Consider the following 13,322-nt stretch of genomic DNA (forward strand, 5'->3'; position numbering starts at 1 on the left):
GTTTCATTTTAAAAGAAAACAATTTAAACTCCCAAAAATAAATTTGAGAGAGAACCAACAGAGAAGAAGTTTCAAAAGATCAAACACCAAAGTTTGAAAAAATAATATCCTTGCCAAAGCAAAGGAAGTTTTTAAGTGGAAGGTTTTTCTGAAAAAGAAAAATTTTAAAAAGCCTCTCCTCAAAAACCACAAAGTTTTTTTGATAAAAACAAAATAAAAATTTTGGAGTGTCACACTTCTACAAGGATTAGCATTGGAGATTCTGTTTTGTTTAGCAAAGGATTATAGATTGCAGAAATATGTGTGCAACGATTTCTTTCCCTTTTCCCTTGGAATCATCCTTTTGTAGTTCTCCGTTAATCATCTTCACACAATTAACCAAGAACTCAACCGATGTTTATGAGTTGACCTTAAGGCTTAATGTTTCTCTACATTGGTTGTCCTAAATCTATCACACATTTGTGCATGATAGAAAATATGTCACACTGAATTTCTTCTGAACTTCTTCTGAGATGTAACAACACAAGCAGTAAAAACAAGTAAGCAAACCTACCAATCGAGCTTTGAATGAATTTGTAAAATAAATACACAATCCATGTTGCATCCACACCAATTAATAAATTCAGCCTCAAGTTTCTACAGCCACATCAATTTGAAAAATCGAGAGGAAAATCCAAAGCTGCAAAATCCACTGCCGCAAATTTTAAGAATTTTACAGTAATATCTCTCTCTCAAATAGTTATTTTATCAAACCAGGGATGATTAAGAACTTGCAGATTTCCCGTTACTAAGTCCTGTTTGGTGCTTGCATTGCTGTAACAGCCAACCTAATTTATTTTTTGACAAATCCCACAACCATGTCAACATCCAACAGTGGCACCGAGAGCACAAAAGTATAAAATTGTACCCCTAAGATAGCTGAAACTAAATTAGAAAGTGTGCAATTCGATGAGACACTCTCACCATCTGATGAAATTGATGTAGCTAGTGTGATTGTCGAGGGTGAAGGACGCGTCTGTATTCCTATCCATCTTGCCAGTCACCATCCCAACGAGCCTGGCCATTAGACCACCCAACCTGGACAGCCGTGTCACAAGCCAATCTCGATGAACACAAAGCTGAGAGATGCATATAGTGGGCACTCACCTTGGCTGTCTCGACGCGAGTCATCCTTCTCGTCAGTGTCGGACAGCGCCACAACGATGATCTGCTTCATGGTGATGAAAGTGAGTGAAGACCACCACCGCAAGGAGGCCAGCCGCTTGGGTGGGAATCGATAGCGGGGTGGCGGCGATGTTCGCCGCGGGAGCCAGGCGGATGGTTTAAACAGGTGCCACTGCCAATGTAATTACAACACTTGTAGTCTTTCAGTGAGCAAAGTGCAGATTACATGAAGTAAAGCTGGATGGCAATTATGCTTCCTGTATGGGCAGAATACAACCATCGGCTATAGTAGAGGAAGGAGACTGGATGTGACTTAAATATCTCACCTCTTCAAATATGTCAACTGGATTATTTCTCAACAATCCCTTGGATCTACTCCGAAGTGAAGATTGACGCACTGGTATCAAAATCAGCACTCTCCAACTGCCTCTGCAACTGCATTGACAACAAAGTCGAGATAAGCATAACGCATTGCTTCTTCTGCTCATAAACACTGAGCAAAAGTTTAGTTGTGTGTGTTTCAGTGAGAGGGGGCAAGCATAGAGTACATCATTCTCAAGTATGACAGATTGGCTCTCGGAATTGTGTTTTCTAATTTGAACTAACATCTCCAATTTCTGTAACAGCAATCAAAACGATGTAATTAGCATCTTCAATACAGTTAAGTTTGATGCTTCGAAAGAGGCACTACAAAAACATTTTTTCTTCATCTGTGGTTGTAATTCCTATTGAGTGTGCATTTTCTCGCCAAATTCTAGAGGCTCAAGCTCAGCTTCATCAATAGCCATCTCTTCTCTATCAAATATAATAGAAAAAGTCAGAACATGGCTTTTAGACAACAGTTCAAGTCAACTCTGCAAACCGCAAAGTATTATTGCTAGAGAGCAGGTAATTGTGGCTGTATATTCATTTTACTTGTTCAGTTCTATGGCTAGCGCATTAACTAACAACTCTTTTCCTTGAAAATAAAACAATAAAAGAGCACACCACTACACATATCAGCGTGGACTATATTCAAACATGTATAGCAAGAATGAGCTACCTACAAATGGCCGTGAAACAAAGCAAAAATGGTACTGCAGTGCACTGAGTCTTTTTAGCAAACACATGGCATGCACCTAGCGGGTTGGTGGTTGAAGTCGATGGGGGCAGAGCAGCACTAAACTGCACGCAGCCTGGGCAACGACCATCGAACTGCTCCGTCAATCTGTGTGTGATGGAAGGAGTAGGTGCTCCGGCCAGGTGAAGAAGAGCGCCGGGGAGGAGAGCAACCAGCTCTCGTCGGCTCACCTGTGATTGAGAGGCGGGGCAAACGGTTTTGGAACTGTCTTTTGCCGTCCCCGGAGCACTGGACGTCGGCTAAGAGAGGAGGGAGGGTGAGTAGCATCACTGGAAAAGGAACACGCGGGGGCTGGGCTGATGGTGGTGGACGACGGCGTCGAGTCGCAGCGAGAGAGGAGGATTGGGGGAAGGTGTGGCTCCGGCATCAAGTGTCGCTGGTGGTGGAAAGCCGCATGGGTGGGGAAGGCGCACAGCGGAGGGGCGTTGGCGGTGCGCGGCGGCATGTCGGGGGCCGGCTGCGACGGCGCATGGCGAGGGCTGGCGGCGCACGACAGCGTGGAGATGCACTGGGTGTGGAGATGGAAGGCAAGGTCATCGTGCAGATTTTTTTTCTTTTCTCTCACCAGTACCGTACCGGTTCTATTGACTTATTAGGGGGACTGCGAGTTGGATACCTAAAACACCAGGGACTTTTTTATAAAAACGTCGCGACGGTGAACCTGAAGACTCAATCCATGCTTTATTATTATAATATATTATTATTATATAATATATATATATATATATATTAGGGAGAGATAGACGGGTAGGCGGCAAAAAACAGGGGAAAACACGCAAGGTTCCTTGCAGACGCTCCACCGCGAGGTTCCTTGCTCCTTCTCGGTCGTCGGGAATCTATGTTCTTCCACTCTTTTTTTACGTGATCTTTGTTCATCCTTTTGCCAACACGCGAGACATCTAGCATCAAGGTGCACGTGTCATGAAAGAAAATGGAGATAATCAGATAAGCAATGCATAAGTGAGTCGTGCACTTCGATGGCACCTACTCCTATACACAATAGTTTTTTCTCCTCGATGGCACATGAATAGTGCACGTACTCAATGACGGAGCACGGGATGGTAGCCATGACATGGTTGAAGGAAATATGCCCTAGAGACAATAATCAAGTTATTATTTATTTCCTTATATCATTATAAATGTTTATTATTCATGCTAGAATTGTATTAACCGGAAACATAATACTTGTGTGAATACATAGACAAACAAAGTGTCACTAGTATGCCTCTACTTGACTAGCTCGTTAATCAAAGATGGTTATGTTTCCTAACCATAAACAAAAGAGTTGTTATTTGATTAACAGGATCACATCATTAGGAGAACGATGTGATTGACATGACCCATTCCATTAGCTTAGCACCCGATCGTTTAGTATGTTGCTATTGCTTTCTTCATTACTTATACATGTTCCTATGACTATGAGATTATGCAACTCCCGTTTGCTGGAGGAACACTTTGTGTGCTACCAAACGTCACAACGTAACTGGGTGATTATAAAGGAGCTCTACAGGTGTCTCCAAAGGTACATGTTGGGTTGGCGTATTTCGACATTAGAATTTGTCACTCCAATTGTCGGAGAGGTATCTCTGGGCCTTCTCGGTAATGCACATCACTTAGGCCTTGCAAGCATTGCAACTAATGAGTTAGTTGCGGGATGATGTATTACAGAACGAGTAAAGAGACTTGCTGGTAACGAGATTGAACTAGGTATTGGATACCGACGATCGAAACTCGGGCAAGTAACATACCGATGACAAAGGGAACAACGTATGTTGTTATGCGGTCTGACCGATAAAGATCTTCGTAGAATATGTAGAAGCCAATATGGGCATCCAGGTCCCGCTATTGGTTATTGACCGGAGACGTGTCTCGGTCATGTCTACATTGTTCTCGAACCCGTAGGGTCCGCATGCTTAAGGTTTCGATGACAGTTATATTATGAGTTTATGAGTTTTGATGTACCGAAGGATTTCGGAGTCCCAGATGAGATCGGGGACATGACGAGGAGTCTCGAAATGTTTGAGACATAAAGATCGATATATTGGACGACTATATTCGGACATCGGAAAGGTTCCGAGTGATTCGGGTATTTTTCGGAGTACCGGGTAGTTACGGGAGAAGCAATGGGCCTTGATGGGCTTTAGTGGGAAGAGGAAAAAGGGCCAAGGGGGTGCTGCGCCCCCCCCCTCCCCTCTAGTCCGAATTGGACTAGGGAAAAGGGGGCCGGCCACCTCTCCTTCTCCTCCACTTCCTTCTCCCTTCCTCCCCTCTTGGTGGACTCCTACTAGGACTTGGAGTCCTAGTAGGACTCCACATCCTGGCCGCACCAATTGCCTTGGCCGGCCTCCTCCTCCTCCATCCTTTATATACTGAGGCAAGGGGCACCCCATAGACACAAGTTGACCTTCGTGATCGTTCCTTAGCCGTGTGCGGTGCCCCCCTCCACCATATTTCCACCTCGGTCATATTGTAGTAGTGCTTAGACGAAGCCCTGCGACGGTAGAACATCAAGATCGTCACCACGCCGTTGTGCTGACGGAACTCCTCCCCGACACTTTGCTGGATCAGAGTCCGGGGATCATCATCGAGATGAACGTGTGCTAAAACTCGGAGGTGCCGTAGTTTCGGTGCTTGATCGGTCGGGCTGTGAAGACGTACGACTACATCAACCAAACGCTTCCGTTGTCGATCTACAAGGGTACGTAGATCACACTCTCCCCTCGTTGCTATGCATCACCATGATCTTGCGTGTGCGTAGGAAATTTTTTGAAATTACTACGTTCCCCAACAGTGGTATCAGAGCCAGGTTTTATGTGTTGATGTTATATGCACGAGTAGAACACAAGTGAGTTGTGGGCGATATAAGTCATACTGCTTACCAGCATGTCATACTTTGGTTCGGCGGTATTGTTGGATGAAGCGGCCCGGACCGACATTACGCGTACGCTTACGGGAGACCGGTTCTCCCGACGTGCTTTGCACATAGGTGGCTTGCGGGTGACAGTTTCTCCAACTTTAGTTGAACCGAGTGTGGCTACGCCCGGTCCTTGCGAAGGTTAAAACAGCACCAACTTGACAAACTATCGTTGTGGTTTTTGATGCGTAGGTAAGAACGGTTCTTGCTAAGCCCGTAGCAGCCACGTAAAACTTGCAACAACAAAGTAGAGGACGTCTAACTTGTTTTTGCAGGGCATGTTGTGATGTGATATGGTCAAGACGTGATGAGATATAAGTTGTTGTATGAGATGATCATGTTTTGTTGAAGTTATCGGCAACTGGCAAAATCCTTATGGTTGTCTCTCTATTGCATAAGATGCAAGCGCCCAATAACTGCTTTACTTTATTGCTATGCGATAGCAATAGTTGTAAGAGCAATTGTTGGCGAGACGACCACGTGACGACACATTGATATAGATCAAGATCATGGAGATCATGGTGTCATGCCGGTGATGATAGAGATCATAACAGTACTTTGGAGATGGAAATCAAAGGCGCAAGATGATGATGGCCATATCAAGTCACATATTTTGATTGCATATGATGTTTATCTTTTATACATCTTATTTTGCTTAGTTTGACGGTAGCATTTTAAGATGATCTCTCACTAATTATCAAGAAGTGTTCTCCCTGAGTATGCACCATTGCGAAAGTTCTTCGTGCTGAGACACCACGTGATGATCGGGTGTGATAGGCTCTATGTTCAAATACAACGGGTGCAAAACAGTTGCACACGCGGAATACTCAGGTTATACTTGACGAGCCAAGCATATACAGATATGGCCTCGGAACACGGAGACCGAAAGGTCGAGCGTGAATCATATAGCAGATATGATCAACATAGCGATGTTCACCAATGAAACTACTCCATCTCACGTGATGATTGGACATGGTTTAGTTGATTTGGATCACGTAATCACTTAGAGGATTAGAGGGATGTCTATCTAAGTGGGAGTTCTTAAGTAATATGATTAATTGAACTTAAATTTATCATGAACTTAGTCCTGGTAGTATTTTGCAAATTATGTTGTAGATCAATAGCTCGCGTTGTTGCTTTCATATGTTTATTTTGATATGTTCCTAGAGAAAATTGTGTTGAAAGATGTTAGTAGCAAAGATGCGGATTGGATCCGTGATCTGAGGTTTATCCTCATTGCTGCACAGAAGAATTATGTCCTTGATGCACCGCTAGATGACAGACCTATTGCAGGAGCAGATGCAGACATTATGAACGTTTGGCTAGCTCAATATGATGACTACTTGATAGTTTAGTGCACCATGCTTAATGGCTTAGAATCGGGACTTCAAAGACGTTTTGAACGTCATGGACCATATGAGATGTTCCAGGAGTTGAAGTTAATATTTCAAGCAAATACCCGAGTTGAGAGATATGTAGTCTCCAACAAGTTCTATAGCTAAAAGATGGAGGAGAATCACTCAACTAGTGAGCATGTGCCCAGATTGTCTGAGTACAACAATCGCTTGAATCAAGTGGGAGTTAATCTTCCAGATAAGATAGTGATTGACAGAATTCTCTAGTCACCATCACCAAGTTAGTAGAACTTCGTGATGAACTATGATATGCAAGGGATAACGGAAATGATTCCCAAGCTCTTCGTAATGCGGAAATTGACGAAGGTAGAAATTGAGAAAAACATCAGGTGTTGATGGTAGACAAGACCACTAGTTTCAAGAAAAGGGCAGAGGGAAGAAGGGGAACTTCAAGAAGAACAGCAAGCAAGTTGCTGCTCAAGTGAAGAAGCCCAAGTCTGGTCCTAAGCCTGAGACTAAGTGTTTCTACTGCAAAGGGACTGGTCACTGGAAGCGGAACTACCCCAAGTGATTGGCAGATAAGAAGGATGGCAAAGTGAACATAAGTATATTTGATATACATGTTATTGATGTGTACTTTACTAGTGTTTATAGCAACCCCTCAGTATTTGATACTAGTTCAGTTGCTAAGATTAGTAACTTGAAATGGGAGTTGCAGAATAAACAGAGACTAGTTAAGGGTGAAGTGACGATGTGTGTTGGAAGTGGTTCCAAGATTGATATGATCATCATCGCACACTCCCTATACTTTCGGGATTAGTGTTGAACCTGAATAAGTGTTATTTGGTGTTTTGCGTTGAGCATGAATATGATTTGATCATGTTTATTGTAATACGGTTATTCATTTAAGTAAGAGAATAAATTGTTGTTCTGTTTACATGAATAAAACCTTATATGGTTACACACCCAATGAAAATAGTTCGTTGGATCTCGATCGTAGTGATACACATAATCATAATATTGAAACCAAAAAGATGCAAAGTTAATAATGATAGTGCAACTTATTTGTGGCACTGCTGTTTAGGTCATATTGGTGTAAAGCGCATGAAGAAACTCCATGCTGATGGGATTTTGGAATCACTTGATTATGAATCACTTGATGATTGCGAACCATGCCTCATGGGCAAGATGACTAAGACTCCGTTCTTCGGAGCGAGCAACTGACTTATTGGAAATAATACATACTGATGTATGCGGTCCGATGAGTGTTAAGGCTCACGGCAAGTATCGTTATTTTCTGAACTTCACAGATGATTTGAGCAGATATGAGTATATCTACTTGATGAAACATAAGTCTGAAACATTTGAAAAGTTCAAAGAATTTCAGAGTGAAGTGGAAAATCATCGTAAAAGGAAAATAAAGTTTCTACGATCTGATCGTAGAGAAGAGTATTTGAGTTACGAGTTTGGCCTTCAATTAAAACAATGTGAAATAGTTTCACTACTCACGCCACCTGGAACACCATAGTGTAATGGTGTGTCCGAACGTCATAACCGTACTTTATTGGATATAGTGCGATCTATGATGTCTCTTACTGATCTGCCACTATTGTTTTGGGGTTATGCATTAGAGACAGCTGCATTCACGTTAAATAGGGCACCATCTAAGTCCGTTGAGATGACACAATCTGAAGTGTGGTTTGGCAAGAAACCAAAGTTGTCGTTTCTTAAAGTTTGGGGTTGTAATGCTTATATGAAAAGGTTTCATCCTAATAAGCTCAAACCCAAATCGGAGAAATATGTCTTCATAGGATACCCAAAGGAGACTGTTGGGTACACCTTCTATCACAAATCCGAAGGCAGGACTTTTGTTGCTAAATTCGGAGTTTTTCTAGAGAAGGAGTTTCTCTCGAAAGAAGTGAGTGGGAGGAAAGTAGAACTTGATGAGGTAACTGTACCTGCTCCCTTATTGGAAAGTAGTTCATCACAGAAATCTGTTCATGTGACTACTACACCAATTAGTGAGGAAGCTAATGATGATGATCATGTAACTTCAGATCAAGTTACTACCAAATCTCGTAGGTAAACCAGAGTGAGATCCGCACCAGAGTGGTATGGTAATCCTGTTCTGGAAGTCATGTTACTAGACCATGACGAACTTGCGAACTATGAGGAAGAAATGATGAGCCCAGATTCCGTGAAATGGTTTGAGACCATGAAATCTGAGATATGATCCATGTATGAGAACAAAGTATGGACTTTGATGGATTTCCCGATGATCGGCAAGCCATAGAAAATAAATGGATCTTCAAGAGGGAGACGGACGCTGATAGCAGTGTTACTATCTACAAAGCTAGAATTGTCGCAAAAGGTTTTCGACAAGTTCAAGGTCTTGACTACGATGAGATTTTCTCACTCGTATCTATGCTTAAGTCTGTCCGAATCATGTTAGCAATTGCCGCATTTTATGAAATCTGGCAAATGGATAAACAAAACTGCATTCCTTAATGGATTTACTAAAGAAGAGTTGTATACAATGCAACTAGAAGGTTTTGTCGATCCTAAAGGTGTTAACTAAATATGCAAGCTCCAGCGATCCATCTATGGACTGGTGCAAGAATCTCGGAGTTGGAATATACGCTTTGATAAGTTGATCAAAGCATATAGTTTTATACAGACTTGCGGTGAAGCCTGTATTTACAAGAAAGTGAGTGGGAGCACTACAGCATTTCTGATAAGTATATGTGAATGACATATTGTTGATCGGAAATAATTAGAATTATTCTGTAAAGCATAAAGGAGTGTTTGAAAGGAGTTTTTCAAAGAAAGACTTCGGTAAAGCTGCTTACATATTGAGCATCAAGATCTATAGAGATAGATTAAGACGCTTGATAAGTTTTTTCAATGAGTACATACCTTGACAAGATTTTGAAGTAGTTCAAAATGGAACAGTCAAAGAAAGAGTTCTTACCTGTGTTGCAAGGTGTGAAATTGAGAAAGACTCAAAGCCCGACCACGGCAGAAGATAGAAATAGAATCAAAGTCATTCCCTATGCCTCAGCCATAGGTTCTATAAAGTATGCCATGTTGTGTACCAGATCTATTGTATACCCTACAGTGTGTTAAGCAAGGGAGTACAATAGTGATCTAAGAGTAGATCACTGGACAGCGGTCAAAATTATCCTTAGTGGAATAAGGAAATATTTCTCAATTATGGAGGTGACAAAAAGGTTCGTCGTAAAAAGTTACGTCGATGCAAGTTTTGACACAGATCTGGATGACTCTAAGTCTCGATCTAGATACATATTGAAAGTGGGAACAATAAGCTAGAGTAGCTCCGTGCAGAGCATTGTTGACATAGAAATTCGCAAAATACTTACGGATCTGAATGTGACAGACCCGTTGACTAATATTATCTCATAAGCAAAACATGATCACACCTTAGTACTCTTTGGGTGTTAATCACATAGCAATGTGAACTAGATTACTGACTGTAGTAAACCCTTTGGGTGTTGATCACATATCGATGTGAACTATGGGTGTTAATCACATGGTGATGCGAACTATTGCTGTTAAATCACATAGCGATGTGAACTAGATTATTGACTCTAGTGCAACTGGGAGACTGAAGGAAATATGCCCTAGAGGCAATAATAAAGTTATTATTTATTTCCTTATATCATGATAAATGTTTATTATTCATGCTAGAATTGTATTAACCGGAAACATAATACTTGTGTGAATACATAGACAAACAAAGTGTCACTAGTATGCCTCTACTTGACTAGCTCGTTAATCAAAGATGGTTATGTTTCCTAACCATAAACAAAAGAGTTGTTATTTGATTAACAGGATCACATCATTAGGAGAATGATGTGATTGACATGACCCATTCCATTAGCTTAGCACCCGATCGTTTAGTATGTTGCTATTGCTTTCTTCATGACTTATACATGTTCCTATGACTATGAGATTATGCAACTCCCGTTTGCCGGAGGAACACTTTGTGTGCTACCAAACGTCACAACGTAACTGGGTGATTATAAAGGAGCTCTACAGGTGTCTCCAAAGGTACATGTTGGGTTGGCGTATTTCGAGATTAGGATTTGTCACTTCGATTGTCGGAGAGGTATCTCTGGGCCCTCTCGGTAATGCACATCACTTAAGCCTTGCAAGCATTGCAACTAATGAGTTAGTTGCGGGATGATGTATTACAGAACGAGTAAAGAGACTTGCCGGTAACGAGATTGAACTAGGTATTGGATACTGACGATCGTATCTCGGGCAAGTAACATACCGATGACAAAGGGAACAACGTATGTTGTTATGCGGTCTGACCGATAAAGATCTTCGTGGAATATGTAGAAGCCAATATGGGCATCCAGGTCCCGCTATTGGTTATTGACCGGAGACGTGTCTCGGTCATGTCTACATTGTTCTCGAACCCGTAGGGTCCGCACGCTTAAGGTTTCGATGACAGTTATATTATGAGTTTATGAGTTTTGATGTACCGAAGGAGTTCGGAGTCCCGGATGAGATCGTGGACATGACGAGGAGTCTGGAAATGTTCGAGACGTAAAGATCGATATATTGGATGACTATATTCGGACATCGGAAAGGTTCCGAGTGATTCGGGTATTTTTCGGAGTACCGGGTAGTTACGGGAGAAGCAATGGGCCTTGATGGGCTTTAGTGGGAAGAGGAAAAAGGGCCAAGGGGGTGCTGCCCCCCCCCCTCCCCTCTAGTCCGAATTGGACTAGGGAAAAGGGGGTCGGTCACCTCTCCTTCTCCTCCACTTCCTTCTCCCTTCCTCCCCTCTTGGTGGACTCCTACTAGGACTTGGAGTCCTAGTAGGACTCCACATCCTGGCCGCACCAATTGCCTTGGCCGGCCTCCTCCTCCTCCATCCTTTATATACTGACGCAAGGGGAACCCCATAGACACAAGTTGATCTTCGTGATCATTCCTTAGCCGTGTGCGGTGCCCCCCTCCACCATATTCCACCTCGGTCATATTGTAGCAGTGCTTAGGCGAAGCCCTGCGATGGTAGAACATCAAGATTGTCACCACGCCATTGTGCTGACGGAACTCCTCCCCGACACTTTGCTGGATCAGAGTCCGGGGATCGTCATCGAGCTGAACGTGTGCTAAAACTCGAAGGTGCCGTAGTTTCGGTGCTTGATCGGTCTGGCCGTGAAGACGTACGACTACATCAACCAAACGCTTCCGTTGTCGATCTACAAGGGTACGTAGATCACACTCTCCCCTCGTTGCTATGCATCACCATGCTCTTGCGTGTGCGTAGGAAATTTTTTGAAATTACTACGTTCCCCAACAATGGTCAGCCCTTTTTTGGAGAGAGTACGTACTAAATAACTTTGATGTGTCCCGTCAACTCGTAGAACGATGAGAAGCTTGCTTACTACGCCTTCTCCCTTGCCAACGCATGCCCGGTGGCTCTTAGCATGAGGAGAAACTTTTGCTTACAAGCGGTGGACGTGCAACAGTTCATTTGGTGTTAGATTGCCAGAAGTACTATTGTAGTACAACCATTATTGTTCGACTTCCGAAAGAGGCGAAGAGCCAAGCGCAAGGCTAGCCATAGTGGGAGTAACATAAGTAGGAGTACCTCCTTTTTTATTCTAGAAACAACCACACGTGAATATTGGACGGTAGCAGCACATCAACTGAATCAAAACTCAAAACCTTCCCGCTTGGTGCCAGCTAAACCCGCCGCTCCACATTGATGGCAAGTCAGGGCGACGCGACCTCTCACTGCATTCGTCATTGAAGCGGCGCACCGACCGAGGGCACCGCCCGCTGCATGCCCGGCATTTCACACTACACATACTTTGTGAGACAAAAGGTGGGGCCATTATTAATGATATAGTATTATACTAACAGGAATAACTATTGTAAGCAGGCTTCGTATTAGGTTGGTTCTAGATGATGTGTCAAGTTCATATAGCTGGATGTTGGCTATACTATTCACCATGCTCTAAGTGTGGTGTGAGTCAGAAAATTTACTAAGTCATTAATTAATAATTAACGGACGCCTTAATTACTCAGTCGTTTCTGATTCTTTTGGATAGTGGGGCTATTATTGACTTGGACGTGGGGTTTGGGCCAAAGGCCTACTATTGTACTACTTGGTCTTACTCGCACGACCGACCTGACATGCTCTACCCTAGCCACTGCTGTATCATATGGTTTCGCACCATTCCAGATCTTAGTGCCGCCACGCAATTCTTCTCCATCCCTCCTTCCGGCATGCACAGCGAGAAGGGACAGCAGTCCTCCGAACCCCGCCTTTCGTGATCCTGTACGGGAGAGGGGCGATCAGGTTTTTGGGGAGCACACTCCTATCACTGCTGCCAGCGACGACTTCCTCAACGACAGCCTTCTTCCCCGATCTCAGTAACATCTTCATCAACGACATGAGTGACAACATCAACCACAGCGGTTCTACTCCCGTTGTATAGTATGTGATTCTGTCCTCCTGGTTTAGTACGCATCATTACTTTGATCTTTGCAATTGTCTTCTTGATCTATTTACCGTTGATCCGGATTACATCTCATAGTAAATTTCTCATATATTCAACAATCAAATCCAAAAACCTGATTATAGTCAATTTACTCCGAGTGGTTTTGCTGCGCTTTTGAGCCGCCTACTTTTAAGGGGCTGTAATATAAAAGGTGGTGCACAAGAGAAGTATATTGGTTTCAGATCATGTACTGCTATGCTGCCACTAAGGGTAAGCCTGAGGGC

The sequence above is a fragment of the Triticum dicoccoides genome, chromosome 2A (assembly GCF_002162155.2).
Source record: "Triticum dicoccoides isolate Atlit2015 ecotype Zavitan chromosome 2A, WEW_v2.0, whole genome shotgun sequence".
Classification (NCBI taxonomy): domain Eukaryota; kingdom Viridiplantae; phylum Streptophyta; class Magnoliopsida; order Poales; family Poaceae; genus Triticum; species Triticum dicoccoides.